Genomic DNA, 10083 nt, shown 5'->3' with positions numbered 1-10083 from the left:
TCTTACTCGCGGGTGGTATTCGAGGGTATTTGGGTCTTTTTGATACCGTACCTCTATAATCACCTTAATTTATTGTGTTTGGAATGAAATGATATTCATTTCAATATTCACTCAAAACAAAGAAAACGTTTTTAAAAAGAAGCTAAAATTTTATTTTCCTATTCGTATCAAACAATTACATTATCATTTTATAAAAAACTGTTCCAGCCCAATAAAAGTCTAAAAAACAAATAGCCCAAAGTTCAACTGGGCTTGAATCAAACCCTTGCTGATAAAAACACATTCTATAAATAAATAATAATCACTTTACACATCCAAGAAACCCTAATTTCTTCATCGTCTTATAAATCACCCGCCGTTTTTCTAAGCCATCGAATGCTTGCTTTTCTTCTTCATCTTCTTTTGTTTTACTTATATATATGAATTTAATTCTCAAATATGGCAAATGATGAGTTTATTATTGAGTTGAATACTTGCATTTTTGTGGGTATTGTGATTTTGACTCTGAATAGGAAGATCTGATGCCTTTTTTTTCCTACTGTTCAAAACTTTTAATTAGTAGGGTTTATGTTATGGTTGTATTTATTTGGTTGCCAGTGATGACAGTTTATTGAAATGGTTGACTGATAAGCAAGATTATATGCTTGTTGGCTGTTGAAAATCATGAACTAGGACGGTCTGAGGCTAATTCGCATTATTTTTAATGATTTTTGTTATGTGGGCTGTGGATGAAGATATCATATATTTAACAGTTATCCCTGTCTGATAAATCATGAATGTATAAATTTGATCTGACTCATACCCGCATCTTTTTTTTTAGTTTTTTAATTATAGCATTTTTTTTTGAAATGTTGTTTTTGTTGTTATATTCAACTGGTTTAAATTTCCTGTATTTTCTGTATAGGTTATAAATTGATTTAAAATACATTGTGCAATAGGCAGTTTGTATTCTTTGTTTTTCTTTCTAGATGCTGTTTTGTTAGTTTCAACTCTAAATGCGATCCTTGATTTATTTGGTTTATGCAACTTTTAAATAAATGCATTGTTTATTCTTAATTTATTTGAACTGTTGAATTTAAATGTCATTTTTATATCTTGTTTCAGAGTCTTTTGTTAGATTCAAAAGAAGAATCAACTTATTACAAAATTGAGGTTTTGTTTTTGATTTGAAAGCATGTTGGTTTGTGGTTTGTTGAAAACAAGACGACTGTTGGCGATTTTCATTTATGTATATAATTTTATTTTTGGAAAATTGGTTTTAAATATTTCAAACTATCTCCTATTGTTAAATATCAATTCCAACTTTACAAAGACTAACAGATGTTAACTCCGTTAGTCTTTGTCTGACGTGGCCATCTCAGTTGGCAAAAACTTAGATTACGTGGAACGTTACGTGGCGGCAAACTAAACCCATCATCTTCAACCTATTTCCCTTTACAACTCCCAGCCACCACAACACCACCAGTCCACCACTTCTGCAACCACCGCCAGAACCCCGACCACCGCCATGCTCATCCATAGCAGCCACCACTGGAACCCACCACCTGCAACTGGCCATCTTCCGGGCATCTTCTTCAACCCCCAATTAGCCGGATTTCTGCCCTAATCTTGCCGGAGTTCACAAACCCTGATCCACCACTGGAACCCGCCACCTGCAACGACTATCTTAATTCACCCCCACCAATTCTAACGACGCCACCTCCGAATATGACCTTTCTCCGGCGATTGCGAACAAGTTCTTGTAGTCTCACCTTTCACTGCCGTCACACCCAGTTCACATATCCATCTGTCGTGGATATTTCCCCTCACCGTCGTGATGTACGCCACCGTACACTCTTTCGTCACCACTATCTCCGTTGAAAAATAATCAAGCGTGGAGCCATATAAACCCTAACCCTAAGAAAAGCAGATTATGAAGATTAATATGATTAGAGCTTGATGAGTTGATGGTAGGTGCTGGCAAGTGAAAGTGGTGTTGGAGGGCCAGTGGTGGTGGTGGAGTTACTTGAGAAGAGAAGAGAAGAGAAGAGAGAGAGATAGAGAGAGTGGTGATGGTGGTGGTAATGGTAATGGTGATTGTGTAATCTGCCACGTAAGCTCGATCTTGCCACTTATTTTCCATATAAGCACGTTTTTGACATGTATGCAAGCCACATCATCATCGGACTAACATGGTTAGTCCTACGTTAGTCGTAGACCGTTAGAAACAAATAGATATTTAGTTTGGACTGCCACCAAACAATTGTGAAGTTGGGACTGTTATTTACCAATAGGGTATAGTTGGGATTATTTAAAACCAATTTTTTTTTTTTAAATTGGATGGAATTATTGTGCTTGATTAGATATGAAAGTAATAAAACAAATAAGAAAAAAATATTAGAATCGAACAGTTGCACGTAATCGAGCAAAAGAAGAAATAGGTTTTTTGCAACTCTAACTATGTGTAAGCAATACTGATTTGCGGTTGATGAATAGAGATGATGGTTGATGATCGAGATGATGGTAGGCTGTAGACCGCCAAAACTCGATCTCTTTTGTTTTATAATCTACAAAGTTAGGATAAAATGTTTTTTAGGGGGGGTTTTGGATGTGTTTTAAAATTGTTTTTTTGCTTATTTAATTTTAAAAAAGTAAAAACAACTCTTGAAAAATTCCATTTTGAAGCTTTCTGAGAAGCTTCACCAAATATCTTTTGTTTTTCAACAAACAAATTGCAAATAAACATGTTTTAAAAGATCACTTAAACACCCTTTAGGGTGTGTTTGGGATTTTTTATTTTCCCCTTTTTATGAATTATGAATGTTTAATAAGTCATTTTTATGTTTAAAAAGTATTTGAGAATACATAAAAACTTTTACTTTTCTCTTTATCTACAAAGCTAAAAAAGGCGGTTTCAATAATTTGAGATTTGGTAATTTATCAACTTATAGGTTTGGAATTTTCATTCCACCCTTTCATTCCATCTATCTTTCTTTAACCATTACACATTTACATTAATAAGTTAAACAAAACACTTTCTAAAAAAACTTATTTTAAAAAACAACTTAATAACTTATTGGCTTTTAAGTTAATTCAAACACTTTTTTGAAAACTTCTTCTTAGAAAGTCATAAGTCATTTTCAACTTATTAAAAAAATGTCTTTTCAACTTAAATAAGAGAACACAAACACACCATTAGTATGTAGTAGGGTTGTGCAAATTAATTGTCATAATTGATAACCGATAATGTTTTAAAACCTGGACCGGACCGACCAGTTTGACTTGTTCGGCTGGTACGTCCGGCGAGTATAAAAATGAGGACTATGAATGAGAAAGAGGTGTAGAGATCAGAAGGAGTTGAAGATGGTGAAGTGATTCAGCCATATAACTTCCATAAAACTTCCATGATGAAAATAGCGAGGTGATCGGAGGCGGCCGTTATGATGCTAACTTTTATTTAGGGTTTGATACATCTTGTAGAATATATGAGTGGTGACTTTTATTATCTTTTTACTAAGTTACATTTTATACCTTCAAGGTTATATTTATATTAAACTTAACCTAAACTTGTTCTAATGTATAGTTTTGTTTTCTTGTTTCTTAACTTTTATATTTTTGACAGAACTATTATTATTATTATTATTATTATTATTATTATTATTATTATGACGTCGCTAGGTTGATGTCTGCTCCGACCTCCCGGGTCGGTCTAACCTGTGACCCGGTAAGGTGTCCGGGTCGATGGTTGGTCCGGGTCTGAAAACATTGATAATCGATGTAATCGGTGGGTTGGTTTATTGAATTTTTAAAAACTGCCAAATTACAAGATAATTTTAAATCTGTCATAATCGAACCGCCTTATTTACAAGATTCTCAACTTTATACAGTAAGATTAGAAGTTTTTGATAATTTCTAGAAAATTAAGGTAAAACACAAATGCTATCTTTTTTATTAATGTAAATTTATTTATCGTTTGTTTGAATATATATTATTACTATTATGGATTATATAACTTTCAAAACTGATTAAGTGAAACCGTTATAATGGATCGGTTATGGTTATGGTTATCTATTAACTGACGTATTGATTATGGTTATGGATTTGACCTAAAACCGACCCATGCACACTCCTAGTATGTATAATGTAAGAGTTAATGAAAAGCGTATAAACATTACCTTAACTTTGTTTCATTAATTCTCATTAATACCCAAAGACTTTTTTGTTTTTTTAGTTCAAATAAAATAAATGCAAAAAATAACCAATTTTATGTGGCATGTTTAATGAAGCTACATATCCCACCCATAATGGGTGTTGGTGTTACCATGCCATTTGAAAGCAATGCATTCTATCATTACTGACAATGTTTTGAAACCTGAATCGCATTTACTATGTCATTTGAAAGCAATGCACTCTACCATCATAGCTTAACTAATACTCCTTTGCGGGTTTGTACCATATGATGAATGATGTATGGGTAGAAGAATGTGTTTTAAGTGTTTAATTTCGTGTATGTTCTTACATATCGAACATGAGTACTTTAAGTGGTTTTATGTTTACAAGTGCTCGGAGCTTAAATGAACTAATTTGGAGCACTTAAGATGGCAAAGAATTGAGTTATGGGCAAAAAGGAAGCAATCGGGGGAAGTTTGGAAGTGATTCGTGCGCATCTAAAGTAAAACAGGCGTATCCGGGGCTAGAAAATGAGTTACGGAACCCATAATATATGAATTTTGGGTTTCTAGACAAGACATGTATGAAAATGGAATAAAAAGAACTGAAAGGCAGAGGGCTTAGACCGTGAGCTACGGGTTAGCCGTAGGCTACGAGTCCCAGGCCGTAGCTTATGGTGTGGTCTGACTGGAATTTGATTTTTGAAGGTTTTTTTTCCTATATTTAAGCCTGGTTAAACACTAATTCGATTATTCTTCATATCCTAACATCCTTGGGTGATTTTGGAGCTGTCATACACTATCCTAACACCTACCACTCAACACAATCATCCATGTTCTCATCATCTCAACTAAGAATCAAGATTTTCAATATGCTTATGCTAGGCTAAGGCTTTTGTGACCATCTCCTGGTGTAAGGTTGTGTTTGTGGTTAGACTTTTTGGTATTTTGAACCATAAAATTGGATTTGGATTTGGTTAATCATCCGGTTAGTTGAATATTTACATTTGTGTGCTTAAACAGGTTTTGGTAATTGAATGCTTAATATTGTATAAGTTAATTGGTATGAGGTCACCAACATTTAGGATTAAGTTCTTATCGTTATTGACTAGTTTATCATTAACCATAGCATTGATTATTATTCAGTTGTGCCAATTATTTCCTCATAATTGTTTACAAATCAAAGCAATAGTGCTTTAACTTAGCAAATCTTTCAAACCGCTTGACATCGTCTGTCAGTTAGTTTAATAATTAATAAGTAATGAGTCAAACTTGCACTTTCTAATAATTCCCTGAGGATTTGACACCTTAATTGTCTTTGCTAGTAAAGATATTTTATAAATGTTTTTGATTGTCCTTTCGACTTTGATCAAAATGGCACCGTTGTCGGGGAATCAACGTGTGAAGTGCTAGTTTAGTTTAAATTTTTAGTTTTGTTTTTATTATTTCTTCGTTGATTTGGTGTTAGTGTTTTTGTCTGTGCAGGTGATCTTACAGGTTAACGCAGACAAGATATTCCTGCGAGAAAGAGCCACTACAGTTTGATCTAGAAATTGAAAAAACTGCAAATCGAAACCGAACAGCTCAGAAACCCAAGTTAAATCGAAAACCAGAAGCCACAACTTTAATACCAAAAACAGAAGACATGAGTAACTGAATTAACCAAAACCCGAATGACTACCCACCCGATAACCATGAACAACCTGTTCCTCAAAACAACCTACCACCTAACCGAAACCAGAATGCTAACCGTAATAGAAACCGTGGAGGGGGTAACCGTAACCAAAAAGGACAACTGAACTTTGATGACAACCTGTCAGTCAGATCCGCTCCACTAAATCGTCAGAGGCTAGTAGAGTTCGGGGAAGAAAGACAAGGGGTTAAGCAGGCTAATATACGGGTCAAAGAATGGAACATAGGGGATGATGCGGGGTTATATTATGACGATGAGGAGGAGTTTTTGGATGTATATGTATATATATATATATATATATATATATATATATATATATAGGGGTTGGTATCAGCAACGAAATCTTCAGAATAACCAGGAACCTCGACAAAACCATTCAGAAAATCAGCAATATCAAGCACTGAGACGTCAGAATAACCGTGGACCACATCTTCCTTCTTATGAGTTTGATGATGGAGCCCCGAGGCATATATTCCACCACCCGTTAGGGGAGTTCAAAGTCACTTCATCCCACAAGTGGCTATGAACCCTCTACCAATCATTATTCCGGTTAGAGATGGAAGAACTTTTTCAGCGAGACAAGGCAGTTTAACCAAATTACCCACATTTCATGGAAAAGCCACAGAGGAACCTTATCTCCATTTGAATGACTTTAATTCAATCTGTGCAACCATATCCAGTCAAGGATTTACCACAGATGAGGTGAAACTGGTTGTTTTTTAGTTTAGTTTGAAAGATGCAGCTAAACAGTGGTTCTTGTTATTATCATCAACCAACATTTACAAATAGCGTGATCTGGTACAATGTACCAGTTTCTAGACTAATATTATACGCCACTGACAGTGGCGGATTCAGCCTTATGTTAGGATGGGCCTTGGCCCACCGTAGGTTTGTTGGTGGGTGAGCAATTTTCCACTAAAAATATGTATTTTTGTAAATATTTGAGCTAGAGACCCACCGTAATCTTGTAAGTGGGTGTATCAGTGTATGTAAAATTGGTTAATTATATGATGGCTAGGGCCGTCCAGACCGCTCGACGCTCGAACTCGCTCGCCGCTCGCTCGAAAATTGCTCAGAAAATGCTCGCTCGTTTTTCGCTCGATTGAAAACGAGCCGCTCTGCTCGGTTCGGTTTGTAAGCGATCCAAGCAACGAGCAAGGGTATGCTCGGTTCGGCTCGGCTCGAATATTTTTAATTTATTTTATATATAATTATATATAAACAAATATATAAATATATAGACAAAACACATAAATATAAGCTTACAATTATTTTTACCCCTTAAAATTTTTCATATTCCGTTAATTTTATAGTTTTTTATTTGTTCAATTCAAGTTTTTAGAAAACTAAAAGTTTGTTTACATGATTATTATATCTCACTCTAAACTTATTTATAATAAAAAATTACAATATATTACATGTTTATTTAAAAACTACTAATTTATTTATAAAACATATTATTTACAACATTTAAATTTATTTCTTAATTTTTTGAAGTGAAAAATAAATAAATAATGCTTGAAATCGCTCGATGTTCGATCGAAAAATGCTCGATTCGATTTTTGCTTGTTTCGGTTTTCGCTCGGTTCGAATTTTAACCGCTCGGTTCGGTTCGGTTGTAAACGAGCCAAGCAACGAGCAACCCTTCGCTCGGCTCAGCTCGGCTCGTGAACAGCCCTAATGATGGCCCACAATGGATTAAAGTTAGTAATGTTTTTTAACTCTCTTTGTTATATCAAATAGTATTTGAATCTTACCAAGAATAGAACATTACCTTTTCTAAACATTCATGCACCTCCTATTACACTTTACTTTATTATATGATAACTGTTTTTTTAATATGTTACTTATTTACTTGTTTCTTTAAAGTTTAAATTTATTATAGTTGCATTCATTTTTATTTATTAGGAAGTATGAAAAAATATCAAAAAGATTATTTTCACGCGAAAATCTGTCAACTTTTTTACCCGACCCATTTTAACAACCTCATATTGTGCCCCTCGTACGAAAAGTTCTGTATCCGCCACTGGCCACAGAGAACCACAGACACTCAAAATGCCATTTGGAATTTTCAGCAACATACATGTGAGACCTTTTATGCGTTGTTCCATAGATTTAAGTTGTTGAGGACATGCCCTCATCATGGAATTGGCTTATGGGAGTTGATTAAGGAATTTCATGACAGTATCTCTACCGAAGATGCCCGTGATCTCCCGGCTACTACTAATTGTTGATACACGAAACGTCTTTAGCTTTTCGTCTTGTTAGTGGTCAGTTTGATAGTAGTGGTAACAAACTGGTTTTGCGAAGAACATATACGTTATTGGTTACTTTTCACCGTAGAAGTTGATGGTTGCATGTATGGATGTATAAGTTTTCATGGGATATACGCTGCATGCATGTACATATACGTTGGTGAGATGTGATAGACATATAAGGCTATTGGTGTGTGTGTGTGGTGGACATATAAGTTTATCTCCACATATACGCTGCATGATAAAGCATATTAACTGACATGCACAACTACTATTCTTCACGTATTGATTGAAACTTTAATGTTCACGTATAAGTGTTGGTAATGCATGGTGTTGACTTATGCGGCTACTATTAGCCGCGTACAGATCGGCAATCAGGGAGCGCCGGGTTATACGGCTATGGACTTATACGGCTGAATGCATATGTTGATCTTATACGCTAACTGTTGTTATTGTTACTTTATAAATAGGTTGTTAGGTTTGTTAGGCTTTTGGATATTATTCTGTTATTGTTGTATTGCTGATCCATTAAGTCCCGTGTACATTAACCTTCATATCTTGTATCGTGTGACTACTATCAATAAAATTTGGGCTTAAACGAGTATATCTATCGTGTTTTTCATCTTGTGTTGAGTTCCCCTCAATACATTAAAGAGTTGAATCAGTTTTGTCGCAACATGGCGTCAATCCGTATCATGAACTTTTAATTGGTATCAGAGCCGCGTGGTTCCGATTCTACTCGAGAAACTCGATATTTGTGATTCATTCCGATTCGTTGTTAACCCAAGCTTGATAGTGTCATGTCAATGGAGGTTGACGAGTATAAGTCTTACATGTATCTTCACATGAGATATTTCAATAGTCTATTATCCATATATAAGTAAGTACAAGTCGTATTCGTTATTTCGTTCCACATACTTATATGAATAGGACATATACGTATACGCTGTCCTTACCTACATATTGATGATTTAACGATACGTGTTGAAGATAAAAACTTGAAATTCGAAGATCGGAATGCGGTAGTAGTGCGACTGAATATTTTTGTTTTGAATGACCAAGTTAAAACCGTTGTTATTGAAGGTTCAAAAATGTAAAGTGTTTAAACAAACAAGACGAAGCAAAATCCGAGGGGGAGTCTGTTGATACACGAAACCTCTTTAGCATTTCGTCTTGTTAGTGGTCGGTTTGATAGTAGTGGTAACAAACGGGTTTTGCGAAGAACATATACGTTATTGGTTACTGTTCACCGTATAAGTTGATCGTGCATCCATGAACGTATAAGTTTGCATGGGATATACGCTGCATGCATGTACATATACGTTGGTGACATGTGATGGACATATAAGGCTATTGGTGTGTGTGTGGTGGACGTATAAGTTTACTATTCTCCACATATACGCTGCATGATAAAGCATATTAATTAACATGCACAGCTACAATTCTTTACGTATTGATTGAAACTTTAATGTTCACGTATATGTGTTTGTAATGCATGGTGTTGACTTATGCGGCTACTATTAGTCGCATATAGATTGGCAATCAAATCAGGGAGCGCATATGTTGGGTTATACGGCTATGGACTTATACGGCTGAATGCATATGTTGATCTTATACGCTAACTGTTGTTATTGTTACTCTATAAGTAGGTTGTTAGGTTTGTTAGTTTGTTAGGCTTTTGGATCTTATTCTGTTATTGTTGTATTTGTTGATCCATTAAGTCTCGCGTACGTTAACTTTCATATCTTGTATCGTGTGACTACTATCTATAAACTTTGGGCTTAAACGAGTATATCTATCCTGTTTTTCATCTTGTGTTAATTTCCGCTCAATACATTAAATAATTGAATCTGTTTTGTTGTAACATGATGTCGATCCGTATCATGAACTTTTACTAATGGATCTTTCCTAACAAATGAAGAGAATGTGGATTGAAGACATTTGGAAAGACATGCAACGAATTCTAAGAGACAAGCTCAGTCAAACA

General features: G+C 34.9%; 2 non-coding genes across 2 annotated transcripts; both read left to right on the top strand.

The window, feature by feature from the left end:
• The first annotated feature begins 454 nt into the window (after nt 1-454).
• On the top strand, nt 455-525 carry LOC143634724 (small nucleolar RNA snoR64a). The gene has a single exon (XR_013153911.1). It is a non-coding gene; the product is annotated as a small nucleolar RNA snoR64a (small nucleolar RNA).
• Nucleotides 526-592: 67 nt separating this feature from the next.
• LOC143634725 (small nucleolar RNA snoR20a) lies at nt 593-685 on the top strand. Its single transcript, XR_013153912.1, has one exon. It is a non-coding gene; the product is annotated as a small nucleolar RNA snoR20a (small nucleolar RNA).
• The last annotated feature ends 9398 nt before the right edge of the window (nt 686-10083 follow it).

The sequence above is a fragment of the Bidens hawaiensis genome, unplaced genomic scaffold, assembly GCF_021521415.1.
Source record: "Bidens hawaiensis isolate Kalapana, Puna unplaced genomic scaffold, B.hawaiensis_p1.1 tig00007223_1, whole genome shotgun sequence".
Lineage (NCBI taxonomy): Eukaryota > Viridiplantae > Streptophyta > Magnoliopsida > Asterales > Asteraceae > Bidens > Bidens hawaiensis.
This window is presented reverse-complemented; position numbering and strand designations above follow the sequence as displayed.